We start from the raw sequence: 13,895 nt of genomic DNA on the forward strand, positions 1-13,895 counted from the left end.
GCTTTCCCTCATTATTCTGTCCAATGTCAGAGTCTCCTGTTATTATCTCAACACCTTCAACCACTGGTTTATTTGGAACTTCTCTCTCAACTGATGTCCAGCTGATGCCAGCAGGCTCACATCTCTCTCAAGAAGCCAACTACTCACTCTTCATGTATGCAAACCTCTCAGTACCAGTGATGGCAATGCTGTGCCACTGGTTCAGCATCTGAGTATATCCTTCCTGTTCACATAACTGTACTCATGGATCCCTGCTTTCTCCCCAAAAGCTACACTCTAATGCATCCCTGAGTCACTAGTTCCCCATACTTCTTGGTGATATAGTGAAGACAGCAGTTCCCCAGACTGTTACAAATGTTCTGCAATTAGGTCAACAATTTCTTAACTGGAGCTATTCAGAATGTAATCGCAGCCCCTCTTATCCTGCCATTAAAAGTCACATCGTGTTCCAGTAGAATCTATAACTAGTGATGCATCTGATTTTGAGATTTCCAATATGCATCCACATCACCTCATCCTCATGGGCTTTTGAAAATCCAGAATCTGTTGACAGCATTAAATATCACACTGTTGAAACTTTATTGCTGGAACAGCACAGCAGGTCAGGCAGCATCCAGGGAACAGGAGATTCGACGTTTCGGGCACAGGCCCTTCTTCAGGAATCTGAAGAAGGGCCTGTGCCCGAAACGTCGAATCTCCTGTTCCCTGGATGCTGCCTGACCTGCTGTGCTGTTCCAGCAATAAAGTTTCAACTTTGATCTCCAGCATCTGCAGACCTTACTTTCTCCTTAAATATCACACTCCCAATTGGCATTTAACTGTTATTATGTTGAGTAGATGTCACTAATACATTCAATATCATGCTCTCCACTATGACAATTTGGAATCCAATTTTACTCGTGTTCGGCACAACCTCATTTCTCATCAATTATAGGTGTGCGAATAGTGCCTGCGGACTAGATAAGGGCTGGAATCTTGTGGAGGTAGAAAGCAGGCAAGAGCCCTCTCTTGACGGAAGGCATGCTGCATCTTATTCCACACAGGCACTTGACTGACCAGCAACAAGCACCCAGAGTCAAAAGTCACTTCCATTGTGGAAGTCAGGGGATAGAAGCTCAATTAAACAGCAGCACCACCAAGGAATCTCCCTAAAGTTGTTTTCTTACATCTCTGTCTACTCCTTTAAGATCATCTTTAAAAGCATTACCTTTGACCACGTTTTTGGCCATCTGCCTTAAAACCACCTTATGCAATGACAAATTTGGTCCGATAACATTACTGTCAAGTGCCTCGAGGCATTTTATTAAGATGGAAGCGCCATATAAATAAGTCATTGATTTTGTTGCATCTTGATGCATTGAATAAAATCATAACACTATTTTTATCTTATCTACAGGGATCAAAAAACAATATTAAAGGAGAAGCAGAAGATTACACTGACACTGGTAAAAGTTGGCAGATTTGTCAGCAGACCACAGTGTAACTTTATCTAATAGACATGTCCTCCTTTATTCTTACAACTAAACAGTCAGACTCATTTCTGCACAACATGACTCCACATCACATTGCAATTCATGTGCCCTGTACACACAAGTACCATCAAAAGGATGAAAACTGTATAAAATTCAACAGAAGAGCAAGCTGATCTCAGATTATTTCTTCCAAGATCATGTTATATTCGATTCTATAATCAGCTACAAAATGACACAATAATAATCTCAGTTTCTTTTCACACCTGTTAACAAGAATATTCAATAATATTTCACAATCAGTCAATGTTGCACCTAATAAGAGTTCTTGGACAAAAACTGCATTATGCTCTTCACAGATCAGCTTCATACAAAAGTTCCAGAAGTTCTCAGGGAGATTGGTTAGTTTTCTTTGACACAAAGTCAATTGGAAATTCAGTCTATAGACTACAGCTGTTACCCAAAAGAGAAGAGAAACTAGATCAGAGGTTAAGGGTAAAATAGACTACCAGCAAACAAATATTTTCGACTTCAGAGGTTTATTTGGAATAAATTGAAATGGGTGCCTTTTTAATTATTTCAAAATCATTGTCCCATTCAGCAGTTGTTAATCTAATAGAGTAAACATTAAATAAATATATAATAAAAACTGAAAGAACTGCAGATGTTGTAAATCAGAAACAAAAGCAAAAGTTGCTGGAAAGGTTCATCAGGTCTGGCAGCATCTGTGAAGAGAAATCAAAGTTAGCGTTCCAGTAACCCTGGAACAGTTCTGAAGAAGGGTCACTGCACCCAGAACGTTAACTTTGATTTCTCTTCACAGATGCTGCCAGACTGGTGAACTTTTCCAGCAACTTCTGCTTTTGCATTAAACAAATACACTTTGCAGCAAGTAAACAAAACACTGTGATTTTCTTTCAATCTTATGTGATGTAAACTGTGGGATGTACAAGTTTTAATGTTATTTGTTGACAGTTTGAGTTTCAGGTTTTTTGAGTTAATAACCGGTGGTTTTTCTGTGTGCCTGAAGTTAATAATCACCTTGCAAACATTTCTGTAGCCATGGTGATTTCTTTTACAAACAGATTTTAAAGCCTGGCTTTACAGTAAATGAGTTTTGTGAAATGCTACTGGCTTTTATTTATTTAGGTTGTTTTATAGCCCAGAATGGTAAAGTAATGGGACCTCAAAGCTTGTTAGAGAGTTCCAGAACTTGTTTATCTTTAAGCTGATGGGAAGCTGAACTGGCGGACATAGCTGACAGAGAGAGAAAGAGAGAGAGAGAGAGAGACAGAGAGAGAGAGGCACAGAAAGAGAGAGAGAGAGAGAGACAGACAGAGAGCGACAGACAGAGAGAGAAAGAAAGAGAGAAAGACAGACAGACAGACAGACAAAGAGAGAGAGGACCTTTATCGTGGGCAGTCCTGCGAAGTTGTCGAAATAGGATGGCTATGTAGATTAGCGGTTCTTAGTAGGGAAGGATATACAGTGAACTAGGCTACCTTAGAGTAAAGAGATAATGTTAACCACAAATCAAAAGTATTGGGGTAAGATAATAAACTAGCCAAAAACATTTCTAACCACGAATGAACTATCTACTCGAGATTGAAGTGATCAGTCGAACACTGGAAGTTGTTTCCTGGATTACTACTCCTAAATCCTGAAAGTAAACTTTTTGTTTTTAACACTTCTATGCCCTTCTGCAACAACATTGCACCCCACTGCAGTCTACCACCCCACTGTCACTACAAACAGTACAATCAAAGCTACAAACCTTTCAGTCTTTTCTCAGAGGCTTTGTGCTTATTTAAACACTATACCTGCTGAGCCATGCAAGTGCTCACTAGCTTTCACTTCTACTCAATATTAGGCTCCTCTGTACAAAATTTTACTTGTCCAGATTATGTGAGAATAACTCAGTTCTTAGGATGCTCAGCAACTTTGGTGCAGCCAACTGAAAAACAGAACCCAAAGTCCAAGAAAAGAATTTAGTGCTGTGTAAGGGAAAGGAGTCTTCCATTTATCAGTTAAGTATATCATACAAATGATCAAACATTATGCACTAGAACTGAATTTGGAAACATACGTAGCTTATGATAACATTGACTTGGGGCAACCTAGGTCAGCATTCAAGCATAAAAGAAACCAAAAGACTCTTTATACAGCACTTTTCACATTAGATGAGAATATAGATTTTCTGCCAATTGACTACAAATGAATTTTAAAAATCTAGCCTTAGGACTTTTCAGCTCCAAACTCAGCATAGGCTGAAAGAATAATAATCACTCTGACAAACGCATGCCTTGTTGGTAAATGGAGTGATTCTGGACTCTCCTAATCTAGTTCAGGAGGAGTGTAGGATTCAGCAGTAAACTGTCAGTCTCAAGCATTAAGGCTTATAAACATATCTGGTGATGAAATGAGTTGTGTAAAGGAGAGCAGAAAGTCTCAGAAGTCTTGTAGACAGACTAAGTGAGTGAGAAAAACTGCAGCAATTGTACTTTGATGTAACAAACTGCAGAGCTGTACATGGAAACACAGGAGTAGGAATAGGATATTTAGCCTGAGTGTCTATTCTGCCAGGTGTGAACCGAGGGCTAACTCCATACACCCATCTTCACCTTTCCTTTTAAAAAACTTAGCAATCCCAGATTTAAAGTTAAGAACAGATCTAATATGGATTGCAAACAGCAAAAGGGAATTCCAAACATCATCTCTGAAAAAGAGATTACGAATATCACTCGAGAAAAATATGAACGCCAGCGACCAATGGACTGAAATGGGGACACCAGCGACTAATGGACTGAAATGGGGACACCAGCGACCAATGGACTGAAATGGGGACACCAGCGACCAGCGGACTGAAATGGGGACACCAGCGACTAATGGACTGAAATGGGGACACCAGCGACCAATGGACTGAAAGGGGGACACCAACGACTAATGGACTGAAATGGGGACACCAGCAACCAACGGACTGAAATGGGGACACAAGCGACCAGCGGACTGAAATGGGGACACCAGCGACCAATGGACTGAAATGGGGACACAAGCGACCAGCGGACTGAAATGGGGACACCAGTGACCAATGAACTGAAATGGGGACACCAGTGACCAATGGACTGAAATGGGGACACCAGCGACCAGCGGACTGAAATGGGGACACCAGCGACTAATGGACTGAAATGGGGACACCAGCGACCAATGGACTGAAAGGGGGACACCAACGACTAATGGACTGAAATGGGGACACCAGCAACCAACGGACTGAAATGGGGACACAAGCGACCAGCGGACTGAAATGGGGACACCAGCGACCAATGGACTGAAATGGGGACACAAGCGACCAGCGGACTGAAATGGGGACACCAGTGACCAATGAACTGAAATGGGGACACCAGTGACCAATGGACTGAAATGGGGACGCCAGCGACCAGCGGACTGAAATGGGGACACCAGCGACCAATGGACTGAAATGGGGACACCAGCGACCAATGGACTGAAATGGGGACACCAATGGCCCGAGAGGCAATATCAGTGGCCCAGTGCTGAATGTGAAGCTGTCAGCAGTCAGACCACATTGAGATCCCCTGCACTGGTTTGCTGCGGAAGGCCTTAAGAAAGAGACTGTAATTTTTGTCTTTCTGACCTATGGTTAAACTGTGTACAGCTGTAATGTAATTTTTTTTCTTCATTTTTCTGTTTTGAAGCTAAGGGTTATACATCGATATGTTTGTAGCTACGAAGGCACCGTAAGTGGCGACTAATAAACTTTTCACTGTACTTATTTGAGTACATGTGACAATAAAAATAATTCAATTCAATTCATTATAATCTTTGGACCAAACATCCTCATGCTACTGAAAACGTTTCTCCCAAACTACCCTATCTATTCCTTTTAATTTCTTGAAGACTTTAATTAAAACAACCTCTGAGCCTTCTAAATTCCAATGAGTATATCCTTGCACCTTAATCTTGAAGTCCTGCTATCATTCTAATAATCCACATTGCACTCTCAAATATTGATAATCCATCTTCTGGCTTCTGATGCCCAGAAATTAATATTAATTGAGACATGGTCAAATCAAAGTTGGGGAAGTTATTTTCATTTCTTCCTTTAACACTTCTATGCCCTTCTGCAACAACATTGCACCCCACTGCAGTCTACCACCCCACTGTCACTACAAACAGCACAATCAAAGTTACAAACCTTTCAGTCTTTTCTCAGAGGCTCTGTGCTTATTTAAACACTATATCTGCTGAGCCATGCAAGTGCTCACTAGCTTTCACTTCTACTCAATATTAGGCTCCTCTGTACAAAATTTTACTTGTCCAGATTATGTGAGAATAACTCAGTTCTTAGGATGCTCAGCAACTTTGGTGCAACCAACTGAAAAACAGGACCCAATGTCCAAGAAAAGACTGGGTAAAAGAAAGGAGTCTTCCATTTATCGGTTCAGTATAATCAAACAGATGATCAAACATTATGCACTAGAACTGAATTTGGAAACATACATAGTTTATGATAACATTGACTTAGAGCAATACTTGGCTAGTCCTCCTCTAAAATATAACAATTAGTTGTGCACGGAGAACCTCAGCAAGATACGCTCGTCTTGGAGGATTTATGGCACTGATTTACTAGAGTGTAGCCAGTGCATAATAAGCTAAATTATGAGGATAGTTTGCATAAATTTTAATAAGGATTTGAGGGTGATATAATTGATACCATTAAAATTATTCAACAGGGTAGAGGAAAAAAAATTACTTCCTTTGGTGAGAACCCTAAAGAAGGAGGCATAAATCTAAAATTAGAACTAAGCCATTTAGGAATGAAATCCAGAAGTGCATTTTCACACATCGTAGAAATCTGAACTTTGCTTTCCCCCAGAAGACTGTGGACATTGAGTTAATTGAAATATTTAAGCCTGACATTGATAGATTTATATTAGGTAAGGGTATTCAGAAATGTATAACAAAGGCAGGAAATCAATTTGAAGTACAGATCAGTCAGGATCTAATTGAATGTTGGATTAGATTGAAGAGGCTAAATGACCTACTGTTGTTCCCATGCCTTAGGTAGCATGAATAAATTGGCTGAAATTTGCATCTCCAAATAATCAGAGATTGGGCATTATCTGAAAGATGCGTGTCAGGATCCCTCAGAGATCCCGTTGCAATGATTGCATGGTAATTGCCTGAGAAGGTTACATTTCCAATGGGGAATTATCTGTTGCTTGTAACCCTCCAAAAAAGTCCACATCTTCAAGTTAGTGTCAGAGACTTTGGAGGGGTTTTGATTTATTTACTTCCATAGTTTGACAGGAAAAGTTACAGAAGTGCCCCTAGTGTGCAGAAGGAAAGATAACAACTTGAGACAGAGAAAATGAGTTTTATTTTTCCACTCTAATGTCTTCCAGCATTGTTGAGAGTGTAATCCAGTCAACCCGATTAAGTGTTTTTGTCAACATTTACAAAGAAACATATAAATCCTGCCAAATTCTATACTGTGACCACTCATTAATCTTATAATGCTGCTGGATTCTAGGGACAGAGATGGACATGAAAAGCAAAACTGATCATCTTCAATGTACTTCTATGCCCTGCCACCCAGACTCTTTGTTGCAATTCTCAACACCGCATGGAAAATCTGACAAATTGTATGAAAGTCAGAATATTAGTGTACCTTTGTTATTTTTCTTATGGTGATCAGTTTGGTCACCATTTTCTGCCCGTTCTGAGTAGAAAGCCAGTGTCAATGATGTGCAGGGCTTAAAATTGCTGTGAACTCAGCTTGCTACTACGGGTCAGACATTGTTACCCACTGTGACATTACAAAGCCAACCTTCATCACAAAATAACAAATATCAGTAATATATATGATATTAGTATTTTAGTAAGATTTATTATACTCTCAAGATGTCCCAAAGCACTTCAAAACTATCAACTGCTGTTATTGAGCACTTTTACAAAATATAATGTAAGTCTGGTGGATTAAAAAAAAATTCAACTTAATCTCCATGTTCAGGCTGAATTTAACTATTGTCACCACTGTTCACATTCTGGGACACATTGATTAAATTCAATTGGTAATCATTTACAAATGAGGAAATTAAAATTTATTTCTGATTTTAGCATACACATATTTATGTTATTCAATTAACACTAGAAGTGCATGTATAGCAATTACTGTAACATTATTAAAAAAAAAATTGATTCAAAGAAAAGGGCAGAACTCAAGACGAGTGAGTCACCATGGCCTGAAGATATATATCCTATGATGCTGAAAGATGAAAAAGAGGAGAAAGTGAAAGCTTTCATCACATTGCCAATCCCTGCTTAGTGTGCAACCTCTGATAAGGGACTGAGATTGGGAAATGTAATATCCTGGAAGGAACAGAAGGATAAACTGGGTAATTAGTTACCAGTTAGTCAAACACTGATAGGGGCCAGTTCTATGTTGTCTTTTGAGTTAGAGTAGCAGGGGAGAAAACTTCACCTGAAAAATGCTACATCCTGCTCAGAGATAGATTCAGCCTATGGGAAACCAGGTGGGAACGGAAGATAATATGTGAAAGTTTGAGGATAGTAGTAAGAATAAAATTGGTTTTTCTTTTTTAAATGAGTAAGACTTTCAAAATATGATGTTTTGACAAACTTGTATGCAATTGTACAAAAGATGAAAGAACAAAATAGGAAAGTGAATGGCATTTTGGCCATTATTGCAAAGGTAATGGAGTACAAGAACAAGGAAATCTTGCTTCAACTGTACAGGGTTTTGTTGAGTTGAGATCTGGAGTACTTGGAGCAGTTTCAGTCTACATATCTAAGGGAGAATAAAGCTGCCTTGGAGACGGCAGAGTCAAGTTTCACTCAATTAATTCCTTAGCTGAGGGAATTATCTGCTATTAGCCTGAATACATTGTGTCTGAACACACTGGAATTTAAAAAAAATAAGAAGTGACCCTATTGAACCATGTACGATTATGAAGAAGTTTGACAGAGTAGACACAGAGGTTGTTTCAATAGAACATAGAACATTACAGCGTAGTACAGGCCCTTTGGCCCTCAATGTTGGCTGACCTGTGAAACCAATCAGAAGCCTATTTATCCTACACTATTCCATTTTCATCTACATGATTATCCAATGACCGTTTAAATGCCCTTAAAGTTGGTGAGTCTACTACTGTTGCAGGCAGTGCATTCCACGCCCCGACTACTCTGAGTAAAGAAACTACCTCTGACATCTGTCCTATACCTGTCACTCCTCAATTTAAAGCTATGACCCCCCCCCCACTAGCCATCACCATCTGAGAAAAAAGGCTCTCACTGTCCAAACTATCTAACCCTCTGATTATCTTATACGTCTCAATTAAGTCACCTCTCAACATTCTTCACTCTAACAAAAACAGCCTCAAGTCCCTTAGCCTTCCCTCATAAGACCTTCCCGCCATACAGGCAACATCCACATCCTTCCTATAATGTGGTGACCAGAACTGTACACAATACTCCAAGTGCAGCCACACCAGAGTTTTGTACAGCTGCAACATGACTTTGTGGCTCCAAAACTCAATCCCTCTACCAATAAAAGCTAACACATTGTATGGCCTTCAACCCTTTCAACCTGGGTGGCAATTTTCAAGAATCTATGTATATGGACACCAAGATCTCTCTGCTCATCCACATTGCCCATAATCTTACCATTAGCCCAGTACTCTTTAATACTGTTACTCATTCCAAAGTGTATCACCTTATACTTTTCCACATTAAACTCAATTTGCCGCCTCTCAGCCCAGCTCTGCAGCTTATCTATGTCTCGCTGTAACCTGCAACATCCTTTGGTATTATCCACAACCCCATCAACCATTGTGTCATCCGCAAATTTATTGACCCATTCTTCTACGCCCTCACCCAGGTCATTTATAAAAATGACAATCAGCAGTGGATCAAAACAGATCCTTATGAAACATCACTAGTAACTGAACTCCAGGATGAACATTTCCCATCAACCACCACCCTGTCTTCTTTCAGCTAGCCAATTTCTGATCCAAACCGCTAAATCACACTCAATCTCATGCCTCTGTATTTTGTGCAATAACCTACCATGGGGAACCTTATCAAACACCTTACTAAAATCCATATACACCACATCAACCGTGTTACCCTTATCGACCTGTTTGATCACCATCTCAAATAAGGTTTGTGAGGCATGACCTACCCATCACAAAACTGCGTTGACTATCCCTAATCAACTTATTCCTTTCTAGATGATTGTAAATCCTGTCTCTTATAATATTTTCTAACACTTCATCCATAACTGAAGTAAAGCTCACTGGTCTATAATTACTAGGATTGTCTCTACTACCATTTGTGAACAGGGGACAACATTTGATTTCCTCCAGTCGTCTGGCAATATTCCTGTAGACAATGACGACATGAAGATTAAAGTCAAAGGCTCTGCAATCTCCTCTCTGGCATTCCAGAGAATCCCAGGATAAATCCTATCCAGCCAAAGGGATTTATCTATTTTCACATTTTCTAGAATTGCTAACACCACCTCCTTGTGAACCTCAATCCCATTATTTAGTCTAGTAGCCGATATCTCAGCATTTTCCTTTGCAACATTGTCTTTTTCCACTGTGAACACTGATGTAAAATATTCACTTAGCACTTTTCCAATCTCCTCGGACTCCACACACAACTTCACACTGCTGTCCTTGATTGGCCTAATCTTAGTCTAGTCATTCTTTTATTCCTGATATACCTATAGAAAGCTTTAGGGTTTTCCTTGATCCTACCTCCCAACGTCTACTCATGTCTCCTCCTGGCTCTTCTTAGCTCTCTCTTTCAGTCTTTCCTGGCTAACTTGCAACTCTCATGTGCCCTAACTGAGCTTTCACATCTCATCCTAAGCCACCTTCTTCCTCTTGACAAGGGATTCAACTTTCTCAGTAAACCATGGCTCCCTCACTCCACCACTTCCTCCCTGCCTGACAGGTGCGTACTTATCAAGGACATGCAGTAGCTAGTCCTTGAATAAGCTCCACATTTCAATTGTGCCCCTCTGCTGCAGTTTCCTTCCCCATCCTATACATTCTAAATCTTGCCTAATTGCATCATAATTGCCTTTCTCCCAGCTATAACTCTTGCCCTGCGATATATTGCTATCCCTTTCCATTGATAAATTGAACATAACCAAATTGTGGTCACTATCACCAAAGTGCTCACCTACCTCCTAATATAACACCTGGCTGGGTTCATTACCCAGTACCAAATTGAATACGGCCTTGCCCCTTTTTGGCCTGTCTACATACTGTGTCAGGAAACCCTCCTGCCTACATTGGGCAAACCTGACCCATCTAAAGTACTTGAACTATAGTATTTCCAGTCAATATTTGGAAAGTTAAAATCCCCCATAAAAACTACCCTGTTACTCTCGCTTCTATCCAGAATCATCTTTGCTATCCTTTCCCCTACATCTCTAGAACTATTCAGAGGCCTATAGAAAACTCTCAAAAGGGTGACCTCTCCTTTCCTGTTTCTAACCTCAGCTCATACGACCTCAGTAGATGTGTCCTCAGATGTCCTTTCTACCACCTGTCCTTGACTAACAATCCTACACCTTCCTCTCTTACCAACTTCTTTGTTCTTACTGAAATATCTAAATCCCTGCTCTATCTATGTCTCTGAAATGGCCACAACATTGTGGTCCCAGGTACCAACCCATGCTGCAAGTCCACCCGCCTTATTCCAGATTCTCCTGGTGTTGAAGTAGACACACTTCAAACCACCTTCCTGCTTGCTGGTGCACTCTTGCAACCTTGAAACCATATTTCTGACCTCACTACACTCAACCTCCTGAATACTGGAACTACAATTTAGGTCCCTATCCCCCATTGAATTGGTTTAAATCCTCCCAAAGAGTATTAGCAAATTCCACCCCCACCCTCCAGGATATTGGTACCCTTCTGGTTCCCTTGTTGGACAATCGACAGCAAGGATGCACAGTCTTAGGACAAGGGTTTGGTCATTTTAGACTAAACCAAAGAGAAATACCTTCACTCTGAGGGTTGTGAATCTTTGAAATTTATAACCCCAGATGGTTGTGAATATTCCATCATTTAATTTATACAAGATAGATAGAAATTTGTTCTTTCAGGGGATGGAGAGGGTATGGGAGAGTGGAGTCGAGGTAAATAAGTTTCTATGATTATATTGAATGGCAGAACAGTCTCAAAGGGTTATACGTCTATCCCTGCTCCAATTTATGTTCTCATATTTGAAAAACATCTATTGAAAATTTATTTAAAGAAATGTGGCTGAAAGAAATTAAGTAAACATATGGATTTTCGAAGCATGGAAGTGGTCCACAAAAGAATTGTTAAAAATAAATTCAGACATATGTTTTGAGAGAAAATTTAGCTCATGGATAAAACCTGATTTGACAGGTCAGAAGCAAAGTTAAGTTAAATAATACATTTTAAATGTTCACACCACTGAATGGTCAAGTAATGTCACTCAGGTTTCAAAGCTGAGTCCAGCTTGGCTCATCATTGGATGCTTTGCACTTCAATAAGGAGGACACAATCTCAAAATGTGCTAAATACACAAAAGTAGGCAAACAGCCAAAAAACCTCAGCAAAGCGTGGACAACCTAATGGCTATAACGAAATGGGAATAAGTGTGAATAGGAAAACATGAAATTATATTTTCCATTCAATGACAAATAGCTGAATGGTGTAGAGCTGGTAAGACCTGAAACTTGTCATTTCAGCTCAGAGATAGGGCTGCTAGATTCCTTATATATTTCAATACTATTCATTCATTCATTCACCAAACATGTCTGCTTAGTTACCTCTGTCTCCTAGACATTTAGCATCCTGTTATAAGAATTCAGTACTGACATGGATGAACAAAAGGAATAATATTGTCCATTGTATAATTAAAATATTACAGTGGAGAAGTTCTGATACATTTGTACAAGACATTACTCATGATTCGAATAGTGTGAATCCCAACTTTGGCTATTTTTGGAAAAACATTACAATTATACAGGGTGGCTGATTCATTAGAACAATGCCAGAGACAAGAACGTATAATTCTGAAAAGAGATTCCAGATATTAGGTCAATTTACACTGGAGTAGAAAAGTGTGAGGAATTTAGTTTTGGCACAGATTTGCAGTGGAGAATGATAGCAAAGCTGCTAGCACTTATTGTTATGACACCACTAAAAACGAACAACAGGGAATCCGTACATGAATAGAATAATTTAGAAATTTAGAAAATGCTATCAATGATTCTGCATTTCTAAAGTTATTGATGTCCCCATCCCCTGTGCTCAATCAATGGGAAATCTTTGAATAGACATAAATGCACACTTTTAGACTACTTGTACACCTTGAATGGAATAAGGTGAAATTGGGTATTTATTGGCAAACTAACTTCATAATTATCCTTATTGAAACACAGATTTGGAACAAATAACTACTTTTTAAAAATCTATTGAAGCTCTTCGCTGTAAGGTGACTGCTCTACCTAAACTATGCCTACTGCTCCAGATAAACTGGTAGGAGGTTTGGTGCTAGACCTGCCCTCAACAAATAAGGAAGTCCACTCTTGAGAAACAAATTTACATGAAATGAAAATGTCAAAATTCGCCATTATGAAGAATAATATTGTAAAAATTTTAAAAGTCATGTATTAAAGAACATTTGGTTATTTACCATCCATCTTAATCCAATCAAAATCCTTTATTTTATCATCCGAAAATTTATGAATGAAGGATAAAGTTTTGGGGAATTCATGAAGAGGACTCATTAGTTTACCATGAGTATGCAGAGGTGTTCATGAAATTGTCTTCATACAGAGAAGGCAAATCAAGAACATGTGAAATGATGCAAGTAACCTTCTCCTGCATTCTTCTATTTATTGTTTCAACAGAGGAAGTAAATGTTTCATTTTACTTGCGTTAGCAAATTTATTAAGATAAGCAATGCTATATGAATCTTATAAAGACACATATTAGAGCATAATTTTTCAAGTCACTTTATTAGCCATCTACTTCACCATTGGAACTATCATTCCTTGAATAATCATTGAATGCTAAACCGCAAGCAATTAAATATCAGTAACATTTCACAGCACAATGCAACCCCAACTTTCAACAAGCTACCACGAAGACAAGCATTTTGCTTTAAAATTGTTGCTTGACTTAAGTTACTCATGCTACTTCAAATAAACTGATAAAATAGGCACAGTGTGGCTGCAATATGGTCAAGGCATCCATGTTCAAAACAGCAGGCCTGGCAATGTTCCAACCAGGTGACTGTACTCAAAATGTTTTCAGGTTATATACTTTTAATTAATAAATTGTTAAAAAGTGAAAGAAACAAGGGTCCAATTCTACCACGAATCACATACTGAGG

At 39.2% G+C, this 13,895-nt stretch overlaps 1 protein-coding gene across 5 annotated transcripts in view; it reads right to left on the minus strand.

Moving 5' to 3' along the window:
- Nucleotides 1-13,895, minus strand: part of mdga2a (MAM domain containing glycosylphosphatidylinositol anchor 2a) — a 956,359-nt gene that overhangs the window by 675,875 nt on the left and 266,589 nt on the right. The window lies entirely within an intron of this gene.

The sequence above is a fragment of the Chiloscyllium plagiosum genome, unplaced genomic scaffold (genome assembly GCF_037043375.1).
Source record: "Chiloscyllium plagiosum isolate Xiang-an unplaced genomic scaffold, Cpla_swu_hap1 HiC_scaffold_8, whole genome shotgun sequence".
Lineage (NCBI taxonomy): Eukaryota > Metazoa > Chordata > Chondrichthyes > Orectolobiformes > Hemiscylliidae > Chiloscyllium > Chiloscyllium plagiosum.